The sequence below is a fragment of the Nansenia antarctica genome (genome assembly GCF_963989245.1).
Source record: "Nansenia antarctica genome assembly, chromosome: 1".
NCBI classification, from domain to species: Eukaryota; Metazoa; Chordata; class Actinopteri; order Argentiniformes; family Microstomatidae; genus Nansenia; species Nansenia antarctica.
In genome coordinates, this window is record NC_137674.1 from 90,301,690 (window position 1) to 90,320,640 (window position 18,951).

The following is an 18,951-nucleotide window of genomic DNA, read 5'->3' on the forward strand; positions in this document are numbered from 1 at the left end:
CCCCACTCAGAAAAAACATTATACAACAACATTATATACAAAAAATACAATACAATATTATAAATATCCGTTGGTTATTATTACATAATAAAATGTAGCCCGCAGGGCAGAGCGCATATGTCTTATTGAGTCATCTGTATTTGGAACACAAGTTGACTCGCTGGAACGAGACAGGCGCCATCGTTTTATTTGATGTACACATTTCACGGCAAGAGAATTCCGATTTGTGGCAAGAGACAGTTCATTCACTCAACAATTGTTTGTTCACTGCACATTATAACATGAACACAGTGAGGATTCAAACAAACAAAATAATTAATACACTCTGCAATTGGCTACTACAATGTTGCCAAAATCAACTATCTAATGTTCGAAAACGAATCTACAAATATTAATCTGCGTATATCTATGTATGCTACAACCGTCTTGCCTGTTGTGTATTATTATCATTGCCGACACAGGTCTAATCATAACTGAACATCTAATAATAAGGTGAAGGGCAGTATTATTCATCTTTACTTTATTGGGGGAATTAACTCAATATGAATGATTGTACAGTTGTCTATAGGCAAGAATAGTCTGAAACAATGACAGTTACAGTCTCGCTCAAACTGTAGCGAGATTAGGAGACTACTAATTGTAAATAGTAATCCACAATTATGGTTATTACTGGTGGCCTGAGGTGGTCCAGTGGTCTAGCACCGTGGTCTACAGTGATATACAAAAAATACATTATATACAATATTATAAATATCCGTTCGTTATATAATATTCGTTGATGAGTACAGGCATAATCAAACGTAGGCTACTGCAATTACTTTAATGCGGTAGCTATGCATGCACCACACAACTTGATAGGTACATACTGTGCAGTGTATCATTCATAACTGTACATAGGCTACACATATCATAATGTCTTATCACTATTGCATGGAACTTGGGTAAACCCGCTGTGAAGAAAAAAAACTCACCTCCAACAAATCTGAAGGGATTGGGAGACATACTGTACAGTTTATCATTTTCATAACTGTCTGTATATATACATATCTTATGTATCCCTATTGCTATATATAGCCTATATATAAACACATTATGTTACAAATATCAGTCTTATCCACTGTATCTAATTCAACACTGAAGCCTGAAGATTGAGCACAGTGTGTGCCCCCTTGCTACCTCTGCTGATATAAAAGAGAATTGCAGCCTTGGAGAAAAAGATGGCAGCCGAATACCAAGGCAAATACACAGAAACACACAGAAATACTGCAAAATCGCTTTATACTAACTCGATTTTGAAAATGTAAAGATGCTGGGTGGTAGAACGCACATATCTAGGAAAAGTCATGAAAGGAGGGTCCTGAAATTTGATCGAGTGCAAAGGTAGAAATTAAATTAAAATTAAATTAAATTAAATTAAATTAAATTAAATTAAATTAGGTAGAATATTTTTTGTACTCACTGAGATCAAATGACACCTCACGGCTGCCCTAGTGTTAATGGCTGAAATACATTGGGAATCAGCTTTCTTACTTACCAATCTAGCCAGGTATTTACTTGGTTTGTTGCCAAATTCGAATAGCTTCTGTCTAGCAAATCTGATGCACTGTTCTGCTTTATGAGTGAGTAAAGCTGAGCAAGCTGTGCAAGGTTAACAACCTGCTGCTGAACAAGTCAAAGACCCAGGAAATCATTGTGGACTTCAGGAGGAAAAAGTCCGAGATCCAGCCCCTGCTCATCGACGGAGAGAGCGTGGAGAGAGTCTCAACCCTCCGATTCCTGGGGGTGCACATACAGGATGACCTGTCCTGGAAGAACAACACAACAGCCACCATCAAGAAGGCACAACAGCGGCTCTACATCCTGAGAGTCCTCAGGAAGGAACACAACAAGCAGGAGATACTGGTGGCCTTCTACCGCGGCGCAGTGGAGAGCATCCTCACCTACGGCATCTGCAACTGGTTCTCTAGCTGCACAACCGCGGAGAGAAATGCGCTACAGAGAGTCGTGAGAACAGCCCAGAAGATCACCGGCGCCCCCCTCCCCTCTCTGGAAGAGCTGTACAACACACGCTGTCTCAGGAAGGCCTCCAAGATCTCCAGAGACCCAACCCACCCTGGGTACGAACACTTTACCCGGCTGCCCTCGAAAAGGCGGTACAGGACCATGGACGCAAGGACAAACAGACTGAAGAACAGCTTCTACCCCAGGGCCATCCAGGCCCTGAACACAGCAAATACCTAGGTTCTGGGCCCTGGACAGTCTGGACGGATTGATGGCAGCTGCTGGACTGAAAAAAAATCAGGTGTAGTGCTGAGGCACAAATATGTACATTTCTAGCCTGCAAACTGCGACACTTCAAATGAATGTGCAATAACACTAAGTGCAATATGACAACCCTAGTCGTCTATCTGTACAGTATAGTATAGTGGATAGTGTACATAGCCTTTATTTATTTATGTAAACCAGCTCCTTCCCTTCTTGTGTTTTTGAAAGTTTTTTTTCTTTCCTAGCACCGGGGGAGCCACCCCTCCTAAATTTCGTTGTTTGGTACCTGTACTATAGCAATGACAATAAAGACCATTCATTCATTCATTCATAAAGAGGAAAACTAGATATTGTTGACAGAATAAGTGTCACTTTCACTTTTTGACCTGTTCGAGTGAGTGTGTTGTTCGCAATTCCACTAGCACCGGTCACAAATGTGAATACATTTCCACGTTGTTGAAAGGTTATTTATGAATTTTTAGGCCTTTAGTCCCGTTAAGCAAATGTTCTCATTTACAAAAACACAGCATTGTTTTACCTCTGTTTATCAAAAAAAAATATTTGTGAAAGACAGCGTTTGTGTTCTTGCACTTTACCATTTCACACGTTCATACCTGTACTCTTTCAGAGACACCCCGTCCAGTCCTGAGTGTGTCTCCTGCATGGTGGCTGAATGTTGGAGACTCAGTGACTCTGAGCTGTGAGGTTAGAGACTCGTCTACAGGCTGGAGATTCTACTGGTACAGATTCTACATGTACAGAGCGTTGTCTGATGGAGAGAATGACCCCCCCGAGTTGCTACCAGACATCGAGCGTGGGGCTGGAGGCTCCTACTCTGTCAGCTCTGTAGGTCTCAATAACACAGGCATATGTAGAGCTGGGAGAGGAGACCCTGTCTATTATACAGCCTACAGCAGGGGTGCTCACACTTTTTGGAACCAAGAGGGCTGTCCCAATTCATAGGGCTTAGATTTCAAGGGGTAGGGCTTGTGACGTATTCGAAGGCCTTGCCTTCGAATCGAGTGACACTCGAAAACGAGCGATAGGGGTAGAAAAGGGAATTGGGATTGGCCCTTGGACTGCAAGCCAGGGGTCAGCCAGGGGTCAGCCAGGGGTCAACCAGGACAGTGAGGTCACAAAAACCACACCAGAGCTTTATCACAGACGCCCTGACACACACACACACACACACACCCACACACACACACACACTCACACACACACACACACACACACACACACACACACACAAACACACACACACACACACACACACACACACACTCACTTTCTCTCACTCACACACTGACAGCCAGTCTGCAGTAGTTCCCTAGTTTGAAAGGAGGAAATGAATGCATTTCTCTACCTTAGTGGGAGACCTGGCACTGGGAGGAGGCAGCTAGTTTCTAGTAGTCAGGGCTGTAGGAGCTGGTTGCAAGGTGTCATCAGCCAAGGCAATCTGCAGCCTCGAGAAACTTTTCACAATTTCGCCGTCTTTGAATGACTTCTTGTGTTTAACAAGAACGTGACTGACGCGATAAGAAGCTATCGTTGCAGCCGTACGTTTTCGCTCTTTTGCCACATTTCCCTTCTTCCAAACAGCCATCGTAGATTTGCAGATCAGACAGACGCATTTCCAATATCACATCGTGTAAAAAAGTCCTCCTCCCATTCTGGATGGAAGTTATACGTTATTGGTTTATTACTTGGTCCAGCTTCCCCACTCATTTGTATAGCCTTTATTTAGTATTATATAGTAAATAGTAGAAATTGGAAGGCTAACTAGGTAATTAGTCTCGCCGGTATTTTGTATTTTGTAGTTGGTGCTGTTGACTGCGCATGCGTGGTGAACCGCGTGTTAGGTGTAGGTGAAAAGATCAGATCTCAGACTGGCTTACCTGTACGTCAATCAAGTGGCAAAAGCTATAGTGAGGATGGATGCTAGGCGAACTTTTTTTTCTTTTTTTCCCCCCCGTTTTGTTCAATGCCATGCGATCTACCCATACTACCTTTGCGATCGACCAGTCGATCGTGATCGACGTATTGGGCACCCCTGGCCTACAGCGATCAGAAACTCCTCTGGGTAACAGGTGAGTTACTGATGCACTGTTTCAACTCTGAACTATGATTCTGTCTCAGTCTGAACTTTGTCCCCTCTCTGTCTCTGTCTTTAAGTGTCTCTCCTCCTCTCTCCCTCTCTCTCTTTCTCTGTCTCTCATCCTCTCTCTCCCCCTCACCCTCTCTCTCCCCCTCTCACTCTTTCTCTCTCTTTCTCTCTCTCACAGATCTCTCTCCTCCAGCCTCTCTTACCTTCAGTTCCAACAGATCTGAGTTATTTCAGGGTGAGTCTGTGAGGTGGATGTACCGATAGTGGCCTGTAGGGGCGCTATACCAGCTACTGCATGTTGAATGTACAACGAGGAATAAAGCTCAGTTTTGTGAATGGCGACCAAGTGTGTGTGTGCACATTGATACATGGTACCAGGAGTGGGGTGACACTAGCCTACAAAGATGAATAACATTCGGTCGCCGGACGAGTTGAAGTTAAGTGGAAATGTCCACGAGAACTGGAAAGCTTTTAAGCAAAGTTTTGAGCTGTACGTGTTGGCAATCGGTCTGGAAGAGGCGAAACATGAACGTCGAAGGGTAGCACTGCTTCTCACAGTGGCAGGCAGAGCCGCGAGGGACGTTTTCAACACGTTTCGGTTTCCTGAGGGCGATGACCAAAAGTATGCAGCAGTGCTAGCAAAGTTTGAGGAATATTGCACACCTAGAAAAAATGAGACGTACGAACGGTATGTTTTTCGCAACAGAGTACAGGCCGAGTCAGAATCCATTGAACAGTTTGTCACGGACTTGCGTCTGAAAAGCCAGTCGTGCAACTTTGGCACATTGTGTGACTCGCTAATAAGGGATCAGATCGTCATCGGCGTTGTCGACAAGAAGGTGAGAATGCAACTGCTCAGAGAATCCGATTTGAGCCTGGAGAAGGCAGTACAAATCTGCCAGGCGTCAGAGAGCGCCAAAATGCAGCTCAAGTCATTCGAGCCCGAACCAGCATCGGTGGACGCGGTGCATGAGAGAGTGCATGAGAGGGCCGCTAGCAAGTGGAACAGCAAAGGAAAGTCCCGCGCGCCCAGGCCCACAAAGGACACAGACTGTGACAGATGCGGGGGCAGACATGCAGCGAATAACTGCCCGGCTTACGGTGTGGACTGTCGCAAATGCGGTAAGAAGAATCACTACGCCCGATGCTGCCTGTCAAAGAAAGTACAGGTGGTGCAACAAGGCAGCGACACGACCGACACAGACGAGGATGACGAGAAGTGGTTCGTGGGAACTGTGGAGAACGAGGACAATAAGGAGGAGTGGATAGCCAATCTGGAAATCAATGGAACGACAATTCCTCTGAAATTGGACACGGGGGCTCAGGTGAACATACTGACGATGAAAGAGTTTAATAAACTGTACAAGAAGCCAAAAGTGCATGTGAAAAAGGTAAATCTGAGAACGTACAATGATGAACCGATTCCTACAAAAGGGGTATGTAGGGTCACACTGTCAAGGAAAGGGCACTCTGTTAATGCTATGTTTGTGTTGGTTGAGGGTGATAGACAGCCCATATTAGGTCTGAAATCCTGTGAGAGATTGGGTCTAATCAAAAGAGTGCATGTAATTGACAGGTCTGTAGTGACACCTAGTGGTGCAGCTGAGGAACAGCATGAGACTGTAGCTGACACAGAAAAAATAAGGAAGCAATATAGGGACGTATTCGGTGGTATAGGATGCCTACCTGGGCAGTACAGAATCCAGTTAAAAGCAAATGCGGAACCTGTCATCCACCCGGCAAGGAAGGTGCCGGTGACCCTTAAAGCTAGGCTGAAAGCAGAACTACAAGCCCTTATAGAGAAGGGCATAGTGAGGAAAGTAGAGGAACCGACTGAGTGGGTCAGTTCTCTGGTGATAGTTGAGAAAAAGAATGGTGACTTGAGGCTCTGTATAGACCCAAAAGACCTGAATAAGTGGATCAAAAGAGAACACTACAAACTACCAACTAACTCAGACATAACTAATGCTATGGCAGGCGCGCGTTTCTTTTCTAAGTCAGACGCATCATCAGGGTTCTATCAGATCGTTCTAGACGAAGACAGCTCCAAACTGTGTACCTTTAACACACCATTTGGAAGGCATTGCTTTCTCCGCTTACCGTTTGGTATATGCTCAGCTCCAGAGGTGTTCCACAAAACAGTGCAGCAGCTGTTTGATGGTATGGAGGGTGTGGGTGTGTTTATTGACGACATAGTGGTCTGGGGCACAACAAAAGAAGAACACGACGAGAGGCTACGCGGGGTGCTAGAACAAGCACGTAAAGCAGGGCTTAAACTGAACAAGTCGAAATGTGAGTTTGGGGTGACAGAGGTTACTTACCTAGGTGACAAGTTGTCCGCGGAAGGGATACAGCCTGATCCAGAGAAAATAAGGGCAATAGTAGAGATGCCAGCGCCAAAAGATAAAACAGACCTGCAAAGAGCATTAGGGTTAGTCAACTACATGGGGAAGTTCATACCAAATCTGTCTGCAAGCTCAAAGGCCCTCCGTAGTCTACTGGAAAATCAAAACGAATGGCAGTGGGAACACGAACATGCAAATGAGTGGGAGGTGTTAAAGGCCAACCTGATCAGAGAGCTGGTGTTAAAGTACTATGATGTTGACAAACCGGTCAAAGTCTCTACTGATGCATCCAAAGAGGGTCTCGGAGCAGTGCTGCTCCAACGACACGGCACAGAATGGTTTCCCGTCGCTTACGCATCCCGAACGATGTCATCTGCAGAGCGCAACTATGCGCAAATTGAGAAAGAGACATTAGGCGCGGTTTTCGGATGTGAAAAGTTCCATGAATATATCTACGGCAGGGAAATAATACTAGAGACTGATCACAAGCCGCTTATTGCCATTTCCAGAAAGCCACTTGGAGATGCACCGCCACGCATCCAGCGTCTCATGTTACGGCTACAGAAGTACCACATGACGCTCGAGTTCACTCCAGGAAAGTACTTAATAGTGGCAGACGCTCTCAGCAGAGCGAGTTTGAGTGACACGGGCCCGAGCAGCACCGAGCAGGAGGTGCAAATCCATGTGGACTGTGTGAAGGCCCAGCTGCCTGCATCAAATGAGAAATGGGCCCAGTTCGCGCAGGAAACAGCAAGCGACAGAGAGTTGCAGGAGGTCATAGCGGCCATCCTCTCACCAGGAGATGAGGCCAGGATACTGCCAAGTCCGTATCGTCACACTAGAGATGAACTGACAGTGATCGACGGGGTACTCCTTAAAGGTAACAAAATAGTAGTTCCCGGCTCCATGAGACCAGAGATGGCTAAGTTAGCACATGAGGGCCATTTGGGAATAGAGAAAAGCAAGAGGCGGGCTCGTGAGGTACTATTTTGGCCATACATGAACAGAGATATTGAGACTGTAGTACAGCGATGTGGGATTTGCCAACAGCATAGATATATGCAGCCTAGAGAGCCGCTTCTGCCTCATAGCAAACCAACCGAGCCATGGGAAAAAGTAGGTGCAGACTTATTTCAGCTGAAAGGGAGAGACTATTTAATCATAGTTGACTACCATTCAAACTATCCAGAGTATGCGCTGTTGTCTGATACCACAGCAAAGCAAGTGATCGCTCATTCTAAGTCTATTTTCGCAAGGCACGGTATTCCAGTGACTTTAGTAAGTGATAATGGGCCGCAGTTTAGCTGCCAGGAGTTCGCAGAGTTCGGAAAACAGTATGGATTCAAGCATGTAACCTCAAGCCCACTGTACCCGCAGTCAAATGGTCTAGCGGAAAAGGGAGTGCAAATCGTGAAACGACTGCTAAGGAAAGCAGCGGAAGCGGGTGAGGACCCGTACCTGGCAGTCCTCAACTACAGAGCATCACCGCTGGAAGGTGGCCGCTCACCAGCAGAGTTGCTGATGAACAGGAGGCTCAAGACAAAGCTGCCGTCAGCAGAGCACCTGCTCCAGCGCGCTGACCACCGCACACAGAGAGAGCACCGGTCCACACAGAGAGGGGACCGGTCCAAACGTGCCTATGACAAAAGAGCACGGCCCTTGGGACCTCTTGAACGAGAGGACCTAGTGAGAGTCAGATGCGAAGGAAGATGGGGACCGGTCGCACAGGTCCTTAAAGAGACTGCTCCAAGATCATACGAGGTACTTACCGAGAATGGCAATACAATCCGCAGGAACCGGAGACACCTGTTGAAGATTCCACGCCCAGAACCACAGCCTGCAGAGAATGGCAATGACAGGGAGACTCCGGGAGAGCAAATAGAAGGGGGGCATACTCAATCAGACACGGACAGCCCTCCTGTCGAGTCACCCTCCCCTGGGGTGGAGCGGGTTCAAAGGCCGAGTAGGTCCATTGTCAAACCTAGGAGACTTGTAGAGGAGTGCTAATAACACGCACAGAAAGGGTGGGTTTATTATTTTTATTTTATTTTTTATTGCGGACTGGGAGTTCTGTTCTCAGGGTCATTACTGTTTGTTTCTGGACTCAGGTTATTTGTGAATTGATGCTGTATGGTTCCATTACAGTTTGTTTTCATTGAAAAAAAAAAGAAAAAAGGAAAGAGGTAAGAGAAGTGTAATAATTGTACTGTTTCGAGTACCGTTACATTGTTTATTTGTACAAGCTGGAGAGTACATCTTGAGAATTCTAGTACGTATGCTAAGCTATAGATATAGACTTGTAATATCAGTGAACTGTTATTCTCTGAGATCAACGTCATCTTAATCCTTAGAAAAAGGGAGATGTACCGATAGTGGCCTGTAGGGGCGCTATACCAGCTACTGCATGTTGAATGTACAACGAGGAATAAAGCTCAGTTTTGTGAATGGCGACCAAGTGTGTGTGTGCACATTGATACAGTGGAGGGGAACTCTACTGGATGGAGAGTGATGAAGTTCACAGAGCGGTACTTCCAGTCCTCTGTGTCAGAGTGTCCCTCTGTTGAATCATCAACTGGACCCACATGCACCATCCCTTCTGTATCCACCGATCACCGTGGAGTGTACTGGTGTGAGTCTGGGTCAGGAGAGTACAGCAATGCTGTCAACATCACAGTGACTGGTAAGTTATTCTCACTTCTACAGTAGTTTGGTGTCTCTTAGTCACATTAAGAAAATGTTCTTCTGTTTATCCAAGCAAGAGTAAAAACAATAAAAATGATAATAGATTTGTGAAAGACAACGTTTGTGTTCTTGCATTTTACAATTTCGCTCTTTAACACCTTTTAACACGTTAATACCTGTCTAACAGACAGACCTAATGCTGCCCTGAGTGTGTCTCCTGCATGGTGGCTGAATGTTGGAGACTCAGTGACTCTGAGCTGTGAGGTTGAAGACTCGCCTACAGGCTGGAGATTCTACTGGTACAGAGATGTGTACGATGGACAGAGTTACTTGAAGTACTCCCCAGAGCTGCTACCAGACAGCGAGCGTGGGGCTGGAGGCTCCTACTCTGTCAGCTCTCTTGGTCTGAATCACTCAGGGATGTATTCATGTAGAGCTGGGAGAGGAGACCCAGTCTATTATACAGACTACAGCAATCCTCAGCTCCTCTGGGTAGCAGGTGAGATACTGTACAGATGTGACCCTGTTTCAGTCTGAACTTTGAACCCCCTCTGTTATTCTCTCTCTGTCTTTATGTGTCTCTCATCCTCTCCCCCCTCTCTCTGTCACTCTCTCTCTCTTTCTCCCCCTCTCTTTTCTCCAACCCCCCCCCCCGCTCTGTCTCTCTCTCTCCCTCACTCTCTCTCTCCTGGTCTCTCTCTTTCTTTCTTTCTTTCACTCACTCTTTCTTTCTCCCTCCCCCTCTTTCTCTCTCTACCACTCTCTCTCTCCCATTTCCCCCCTCTCTGTCTCTTTCCCCCCCCTCTCTCCCTCTCTCCTTCTCTCTCTCTTTCTATCCCTCTATGTCTCTCCCACCGTCTCCATCCCTCTTGTTTTTTCTCTCTCCCTGTCTCTCTCCCTCTGTCTCCCCCTCTCTTACACTGTCTCCCTCCCCCCCACTGTCTCTTTCTACCTCTCTCTAACTCTCCCCCTCTCTCTCTCTCTCTCTCCCAGGCCTCTCTCCTCCAGCCTCTCTGACTGTTAGTCCCAACACATCTCAGTTCTTTGAGGGTGAGTCTGTCTCAATGAGCTGTGAGGTGGAGGAGAACTCTACTGGATGGAGAGTGATGAGGTCCACAGGAGGGCACTCCTCACTGTCAGAGTGTCCCTCTATTCAATCATCAACTGGACCCACATGCACCCTCGCCTCTGTATCCAACTACCCTCAGACTGGAATGTACTGGTGTGAGTCTGGGTCAGGAGAGTACAGCAATGCTGTCAACATCACAGTGACGGGTAAGTTATTGTCTCTTAGTCTCATTAAGAAAATGTTCTCATAGAAAACCAAAAACACTGAATTGTTGTGTAGCTTCGTGTATCAAAGCAACAGTAAAAACAATAAAAATCATAATAGATTTGTGAAAGACAGCGTTTGTGTTCTTGCATTTTACAATTTCACACTTTCACACCTGTTCTCTTACAGATAGACAAGGTCCTGTCGTGAGTGTGTCTCCTGCATGGTGGCTGAATGTTGGAGACTCAGTGACTCTGAGCTGTGAGGTTAGAGCAGGGGTGCTCACACTTTTTGGAACCAAGATCTACTTTTCAAGTAGCCAGTCTGCCAAGATCTACCAGTCTAGTTTCAACATCGCAAACGTACATGCACGTACTACAAACACACACACACACACACACACACACACACACACACACACACACACAGTTCCCAGCCTGCATAGTAAACTCACAATACACTTTCCCTCTCTCTGTCACACAGCCACAGGAGAAGACCATCACAAACCCTCCCTCTTTGCTATTCTCGCTCACACACATTCACACACACACACACACACACACACACACACACACACACACACACACACACACACACACACATTTGCCAGTCTGCATAGGGAGCCATAGCACAAACCCTCCCTCTCTCTCCCACTCTCTTACACACACACACACACACACACACACACACACACACACACACACACACACGCACACACACACACTCACTTTCTCTCACTCACACACTGACAGCCAGTCTGCAGTACCATAGCCAACTACTGATCCAACAAACAGAAAAGTAAACCAGATACAAAACAGGTAATTCCCTAGTTTGAAAGGAGGAAATAAATGCATTTCTCTACCTTAGTGGGAGACCTGGCACTGGGAGGAGGCAGCTAGTTTCTAGTAGTCAGGGCTGTAGGAGCTGGTTGCAAGGTGTAGGCAGGCTGCAAGGTGTCATCAGCCACTGTGGATCTGTCATCGAAAAGGCAATCTGCAGCCTCGAGAAACGCTTTTTCACAATTTCGCCGTCTTTGAATGACTTCTTGTGTTTAACAAGAACGTGACTGACGCGATATTAAAGGCTATCGTTACAGCTGTACGTTTTCGCTCTTTTGCCACATTTCCCTTCTAACAGCCATCGTAGATCTGCAGATCAGACAGATGCACTTCCAATATCACATCGTGTAAAAGTCCTCCCATTCTGGATGGAAGTTATACGTTATTGGTTTCTTACTTGGTCCAGCTTCCCCACTCATTTGTATACCCTTTCTTTAGTAGTAAATAGTAGAAATTGGAAGGCTAACTAGTTAATTAGTCTCGCTGGTATTTTGTATTTTGTAGTTGGCGCTGTTGACTGCGCATGCGTGGTGAACCGTGTGTTAGGTTTTGATTGATTGAAAACTTTATTAGAAGATTTGCAGAAGTAGGTACATGGAAGTAAATATTACATACAAGGTCAACTAACAGGATAAAAACCCAAGAAAGCCACTGGCTTATTTCAACTGGGGTCCTTGGAGGTGAAAAGATCAGATCGCAGACTGGCTTACCTGTACGTCAATCAAGTGGCAAAAGCCATAGTGAGGATGGATGATAGGCGAACTTTTTTTTTTTTTTTTTACTTTATTATTATTTATTTATTTTTAACTTTTTTTTTTTTTTTCAATGCCATGCGATCTACCCATACTACCTTTGCGATCGACCGGTCGATCGCGATCGACGTATTGGGCACCCCTGGGTTAGAGACTCGTCTACAGGCTGGAGATTCTACTGGTACAGAGATGTGTATGATGGAGTGTATTACTTCCCAGAGCTGCTACCAGACAGCGAGCGTGGGGCTGGAGGCTCCTACTCTGTCAGCTCTGTTGGTCTGAATCACACAGGGATGTGTATGTATTCATGTAAAGCTGGGAGAGGAGAACCAGTCTATTATACAGACTACAGCTATAAGTTCCTCTGGGTAGAAGGTGAGTTAAGCCTGTCAATAATTGCTGGAAAATTATAATTCTTTGAATTCGGAGTCATTATTGCAATGCAAAATAGAACACTTGTAGTGCATTTGGACCTTTTCAGTTGGTTTGGTATATTTTGGGGTACATGTTTTCTTCAAGTGGAACCTTTTTACAACCCTTTACTTTGCATTGTGGTAGGCGAGAAAACTGTTTCTGTTCTTGTTCAGGCAAAGATGGACTTTCATTTACATTTTCCACAGTAGACATGGGAGAAGTGATTTCCGGTGCAGTGCTTGTGCTCTCTGTCGAGTTTCCCATGTTGGGAAAACATCAATGCCATCCTTCCTCACATCAGGAAGCACTCTGGAGGTCAGAGATTTTGCTTCTGGAGAGGATAGTGGTCTGCCGATTTCGTTGTTTCCTCTACTCATGAGAGAAGTGCACATCTTTTATTGTTAACCATCTCACAATGACGGTATTTTCCTGGTTTACTCTGAAATCCAGTGACCCACTTCCTTTCTCCTTCATGGTCATCCATCATGTTGCAGCATTTTACCCTGTTCATTCGGACGGTGAAATAGTTGCCTGCAAAATCCTTGTTTTTTTTTCCTGCTGGAAGGGTTGAAGTCATATTCAGGACAACATCTCCAGTAGCACCAACATCAGATTTCTCTTTTTCAGGATTTTCTGCACCTTGACAGAAAATCAAAAATGTTATAAAGATCGTAAAGGTATCAACTTTATCCAGCACGTCCCCACATCTTGAACTCCCATTTCTAAGGTTTTTCTGGCATGTAGGCACATAGGTGAGATTTCCCCTTGAATGGAATCATGATTTCATCAACTGCATGAACTTGTATGCAAAGGAATTGTTGTCGTAGTTTTTGCAACCATGGCCTGAGTTTCCAAAGTTTGTCTTTCTTCGCATCATCAGACACACTGAGGTTGTCCTGAAACTGAATCAGTGTAAGCAATTTCAGGAATCGATCTTGAGACATCACATCAGACACTGAGGGGTACCATGTCTCCATTTCCCAGTAGACTCGTACATTGGGCATCTGTACTAACCCCATGTACCAACGATAGGCACCCCCAGCTTAATGGAGTCCCCAAGGCTCAGGAGTTTTATTTTCATTTATTTTAATTTGAGTGTATATTTAACTAATATATATTGTGCCTCAGCAATAAAAAAGTGAAAAGCTGTTTAATGTTGTCAACCGTGTTATTATAATATATATATATATGTCATTTTTAAAAATCAAAAGTACCGAATTAAGTACCGTTTTGGTACCGGTACCGTTTTTAAAGTATCGGTTAGGTACCGGTACCGGATAAAACCCAAACGGTACCCAACCCTACTGATGATTGGCTGGTGTTCTGATGATTGGCTGGTGTGGCCTCTGATGATTGGCTGGTTGATTGGCTGGATGATTTCCCAATTATCAAACCTTCTCCACGGTCCTTCTCCACCTGTCTAACCCGTCACCTTTTTCCCCGTCATTGCTTTCTCAGTGTCGTCTGTCGTTCCAGTTTTCGTTACCATTTGTCCGTCCATATTAATTTAAATTGGTTTAGGCAACAGCAAGCTGATGGGGGATTACACGATAACACAAATAAACTTTAAACTATATATTCTAATTATGTGTAAAACTCAAAACTCACTACAAACTTTTCCAAAAATATTTCCCTCCAAAAAACACAACCTCACGACAGTCGTGTTCAGGGTGGTACGGCCGTAAACAAAGTTTGCTGTGCTCGGTGGTGTATATAAGGTTGGTGCCAGTCAGACTAGACACACACACACACACACATTTTAACCATTTATTTATGTCCACATGGAAAAAAGACATACAGGGACACAAATACTAACGTTGCAGTTACTACACAATCACAATTCATGGACCAGCGGCATAACTTTCTTTTTTTTTGGGACACATTTCAGGGGTACAAGTAGCAGCGTCATATGGCGGATGCCAATTACAGCAGAGACAGAGCAGTACTTTGCAAGGCGTTTAGCCTTCTTTTTGGGCATCCCCAGTTGTTGGAGCCCTCTTACGACCAACCTGTGTATGTCCTAGGCTGCCAATATGAACACAAGCAGTCTGCATCTGTACCCTAGTTCTGAGATGGTATTCAGGAGAGGTTGGTACTTAATGACCTTGGTCATGAAGGCTTCCTCTAGGCTAGTGTCAAATGTGCAGGCTACCTCCAGAACGAACACCTCTCTAGATACTTAATTGACAACAACAACATCTGGTGTATTGGCACACACACAGACACACACACAGACCATGAGTGAACTTAGTTCTGACTATAAGGTGGACAGGTGCTCCTAATCAAATGTTGAGTGAATGTGAGACTGTAGTTGACTACCCTCTGCCAATGATTCCAAATTGATTGGAAACCTACTATGGTATGGCCTACATGAAGCTGCCTTCATAGTTTGTAAAGCAGTGTAATAACCATGATTTTGTTCCAGTTGTTAACCAGGCAAGTGTAAGACCTGGGGCCCATTCCACTAAAGAAAGCCTTGATAAAGTTCTAAGCCTCGATAATGTTAGCTTGCGTTCGGTTCCATCAATGTGGCTCAAATAATTCGCTGCTTGGTTGAGCTCCTTCTGAGTCAGATATAATTAGCCTGGTCGCGACCAGGCTAAAACACTGGCTAAAGTAAGACGCGCGTCAAAAAAGGCTCACAGGCGGAAACTACATCCCGAACGACAGTTCCTCTTTTAGGAAATATTAGTTCCCACTTCACACGAGATAGATAGATGGATAGGTTGACTGTGTGATAGATAGATAATTTGATATTTTGAAAGTGTGATCGATCGATAGATAGTTTGATTGTGTGATAGATAACTTGATATTTTGAAAGTGTGATAGATAGATCGATAGATCAATAAATTAAAAAGTGTAAAAAATTAAATTAAATAAATAGGTATGTCTATCAACTTGCATTGCTTTTGACACAGCGGTCTGGCTGGCGCAGTGGTTAAGGCAACCAGCTAGAGTTCCAAAGGTTGCGAGTTCGAGACTTGAATAAGTGATTATTATTTTATTTTTTACATTTAACCGAAGATTTCATGCAAAGGCTTCAAACACCATTGTAATCGTGTCAGTTCTTGTAAATTAGCCTGCACCATAATTTTATAGCCTACATACTTTTTTAGATGAGATTTTAGATTAGATTCAGACAACGAAATGCAGTAAAAGGGTGTCCGAAGAGGGATTTGAACCACCGTCTAAAAATGACGAATAAATACCATGGCAGCGGTCGATACCACTAGGCCAGGGGTCGGCAATTAGGTTTGGCCTCGGGCCCAAAATTTTTTGAGCCACTAGATGGCGGGCCCGAACATAATCAAAGGCTCATTTAAGTAATTGATTGTTAAAAAATGTGACACGTTCTAATGCTTTGACTTTTCTTTCGAGAAATGTACACATTGCTAGTCAACTAACACAGCTTGTTTTGTGAGCCTGCTAATAATGTAAAGTAGTGTTCTAGTTAACTAGGTAGCAGTCCAATCCATTACGTTGCAGTATTTTGGCTTGACTAGCGAGTTTGTGTTGTGATTCTCAACAACATTGAAACGTAGTTTCACCCTTTTCCATAGTTTTGAATAATAAATGTGTGGACTGACGATGTATCGCAGCCTAACTTATTCTAATAATTATTTAACATACTTTTATTCTGATAATTATTCCCCCCTCCTCCCAGACAAGGTCACATTATTATTGGATTGGTTGTTTGCGTGTCGGGTGAAGTTAGCTAAACATTTAACCTGAAACATAATGTCACTCTCCAAAGGTCTAAAGAGGAAAGTTGACGGTGAAACAGGGCATTTAAAGAGGAATGGACAGCGAACTATACGTTCATCCTACCTTTCATCAATGCAAAGCCGTTGTGAGACTCACATCTTCCGTGCTCACAATGTTCCCTTTCTATACATGCGAGTCGTCCTTTTCCTCAATGAATGTGATAAAGACGCACGAGAGGAATCGATTGATGCATAAAAATAAAAATAAACTGCCTGCTGATTAAAGTGACGTCCATATCACCAGATATCAAGCAAATAGTGACCGATGGGAGATGCCACTTTTCACATTCAGTGAGTACCAAGCCTGTCGTTATTGTATTTAATAGCCTAATTGTATTTTATATATTTTGAATGAATGGCTTATGGCTCATTGTAATTATTATCCCTAATAGCGCGTTTGCTCTGTCGTTTCAGAAGCATAGGCCTACCACCACTTTTGCGCCGATTTTGTTGTCAATGTTTTTCAGAAAATTAAACTGAATTTGCTTTGTTACTGTTCATATGTTTGTTGCAGTCACATACGTAAAACATTACGTTTGAATGATTTAATGAGCTGATGTTATTTTTTTCAAACCACACACTGCATGTTGGCTATTTCAGCACCACGCACCATGTCCACCTACTTATGATTCACCTTGAGGGGTTCAGCGTCAGTGCGCTTCGGTGCACCCCGCTGCCTGATTGTCTGTCCCTGTGTCATTCACTCTCAACATGAATAAAAGTACAATAAGCAGTATTCAGGTGGAGGTAGATTCTCTATTCGGACATTATAGGCGCGTCTGTCCGATATTGTAAAAAAAAAAAGAAAAAAAAAAAGGGGATTCTCTAAATAATCTGCTGGGCCAAATATTATTGGTGACGGGCCAGCAATGGCCCACGGGCCGCCTATTGCCGACCCCTGCACTAGGCCATTGTGGCGATATGACGGTTTGTAGCCTGCTGCTGATATCACCACAGTAGTAATATTCATTTAATTTAAATAATAATTTTGCCATTTAGCAGACGCCTTTATCCAAAGCGACTTACAATTACGAATTACAGGGACATTCCCCCTGGAGTAACTGAGGGCTAAGTGCCTTACTCAAGGGCACACTAGTAGTGGTGTGGTTTCAGGCGGGATTTGAACTCACAACCTTCCAATCACAAGTCCGATCACAAGTCCAACTCACTATCCACTAGACCACCACATTTATTAACATATGAACATATAACAATAACTGGGGCTAGTATGACCTACGCATTTAATCGGTCAGCAATTTCTTGCCAAACCATGATAAACCTTGTTAATTGCGGCAGTATTGCACTATTTTACATCTTATTTTTCCGTCTTCATAAAGATCAATAATTCGGAATGCTGCGCAAATGTAGGACCCCTGCAGAGTGGAGTATCTTCATTTCGACTCTTCGGGGCTCTTTATGTCTGCGTGCACGCGCCCATATCGAGGATTTGTAAGCCAGTGTTCTGTGAACACTCATCCCACAAGCCTGATCCTCGTTCGAGGAATCACTTGAGGCTTGAATTCCAATCCCGAGTTGCCTGATCGCCTGATTAATTTCAATCGCCGATATACTAATCCACTTTAGTGGAACGGCTCCCAGGTCTGACACTGCCTGACAGCCCCTGGCCAACTCAAAGAAATCATAAAATCAACATAACAATTAAACCATACGAAAAATAATCCAAACAATAATAAAACAACAAAGAATGCTACAACAAAATAAGGAAAATATAAAACAATAAAGAATGATAAAACAATAAAGGCCAAGTAGCATACCTGGGGCCTCATTCATAAAAAAGTACTTGAACGTCATCTTTGACTTTCACGTAAGCACACTTTTCTAAACGGACGTAAGCATTATTCATAAAACGGGCTGAGATGGTTTAAAATTGCGTACGTGCTTCCTTCTATAAATACCAAATACACTTGGAATTGAACGCAGGTGAATGAGGTTTGTATTAACGCCCTGTGATAGCGGCTCAATTATAGCGGCTCAATTAAGTCAATAAATAGGCTTGATTGAGGTGTTGAGCAGAACCTTTGACGAGCAAGATGGCAGAAAGAACCAAAAAGAAAAAGTATAGTGAGGAAGAGATTGATTGTCTATTATCAGAGATCGATGCCCGATATCAGACGCTGTTCGGCAGCCTCAATAGTGGCATCACTACAAAATCGAAAGCTGTTGTGAGGCCCCAGTGTGAATGAAGTTGGAGAAGGGGGGAGAACACTGGCGGAGTTGCGGAAAAAGTGGGCTGACATGAAGCTTCAGGCCAAGAAACGCATCGCGGACCACAAAGCGAGCGTGCTGGCAACAGGAGGAGGACCAGGCGCACCGGAACTGTCTACAAGGGACCAGCTCATCGCCTCCATCCTGGGGCCATGTGCAACTGGTGGCATTTCATCACAAGGCGACACAGAGCTTTTGGTGGATGAAGGTGAGTTTCCTGTGTGCTTATTTAAAGAAGGTCATAAAACTCAAAATGTTGATATGAATGAATGAATGAATGAATG